The sequence below is a fragment of the Cynocephalus volans genome, chromosome 16, assembly GCF_027409185.1.
Source record: "Cynocephalus volans isolate mCynVol1 chromosome 16, mCynVol1.pri, whole genome shotgun sequence".
In the NCBI taxonomy this organism is placed as follows: Eukaryota; Metazoa; Chordata; class Mammalia; order Dermoptera; family Cynocephalidae; genus Cynocephalus; species Cynocephalus volans.
Genome location: NC_084475.1, coordinates 299,175 through 300,520, shown reverse-complemented (window position 1 = coordinate 300,520; position 1,346 = coordinate 299,175). Strand labels below are relative to the sequence as shown.

General features: G+C 60.7%; 1 non-coding gene across 1 annotated transcript; it reads left to right on the top strand.

The window, feature by feature from the left end:
* The first annotated feature begins 208 nt into the window (after nucleotides 1–208).
* Nucleotides 209–399, top strand: LOC134365273 (U2 spliceosomal RNA). The gene has a single exon (XR_010021986.1). It is a non-coding gene; the product is annotated as a U2 spliceosomal RNA (small nuclear RNA).
* Nucleotides 400–1,346: the final 947 nt, after the last annotated feature.

The window sequence follows — 1,346 nt, the reverse complement described above, 5'->3', positions numbered from 1 at the left end:
GGGCTTCAGCCGGGGAACCGCCGTAGGAGAAAGGGATGTAAAAGGTGTCTTTTCCAAGGCAGAGCATCAGATATGCGCGGAGGGGCGCAGCGTTCTGCACAGGCCTGTGACAAAGCGAAGGAGGCAGACGGCGACGGTGTGGTTGGTCACCGTGAGCTAAAGATGGGTAAGGGAGAGGCGGCAGGTGGCGAGGGGCGGCGGGACGGGCGTCGTTTCTCGGCCTTTTGGCTAAGATCAAGTGTAGTATCTGTTCTTATCAGTTTAATACCTGATACGTCCTCTATCCGAGGACAATATATTAAATGCACTTTTGGAGCAGGGACGTGGAACGGGAGCTTGCTCCGTCCAGTCCACGCATCGGCCTGGTATTGCAGTGCCTCCAGGCGCGGTGCACCCCTCCGGGGACAAGAGCGTTGGCGACCCAAGATGAGAGATGGCGGGGACGGGTTGCGGAGTGTTGAGGGGCTGATAGCTGCGCAGGCCTCCGCCCTGTTGCCCGCCCACCCGGCGAGCGGGGATCAGGCCCGCGGGGCGCTGCCGCTTGGCGTGGTCGGCGCTTCGGCCCGCTCTTTGCGTGCGCCGGGAGAGGGAAGCTGCTGCCGAGGTCACGCCCGGCGCTGCGCTCCCACCTAGGACCTGGGGCGGGTGGGCGGGCTTCGACCTGCTGCCGTCGCCGTCGCCAGGCTCGACACGTCTCTCGTTCCTATCTTTTCTTTCATCAACTGGGGAGGTCCCGTCTGTCCTCTCTCTGCCTCTTCTCCACATGCTCTCTTCCTATTGCTGCGCACACCTGCCTATCCCTACTGCTCTCCTCGGGGGCTTGTCTGTGTCTCTTCTCTCCCACATCGCCTCAGCCTGTACTACCTGGGTGGCGGGAGCACGTGGACTTGCTGCTGATTTCGGCTTCCAGACCCTTCTCCTACCACCCTTAAAAGCCAAACGACAACGCTGGCTCTGCGTCTCCTGGCTTCGGGCTCTACTCCCCCCTCCCCCCCCACGGCCCTTCCCGTTGCACTCGGGACGGATTCTGGCTTCTCGGGGTTTCTCTAACGGTACGCCTGTCCTCATGTTTCCTGATTTCAACGTCCACGTACAAAGTACGAGCCCAGCAGGCAGTTCGGTGCCAAGAGCCATGAAGATCCACCCGGACGGAACGCGGGCAAAAATGATGAGCCGGCTGTTCCCGGCGTTATGTTCCACGGCGTGAAAGCCAAAACACGATTCGTGACACCTGTTAACGACGGCCGGGTAGACTTGAACAAAAACTCAACGGGGGCCACGGTGATAGGTTATAGGGACGCTGCAACGGGATCTTGCAGTGTGGGAAACAGGTTGGACCCTAACCC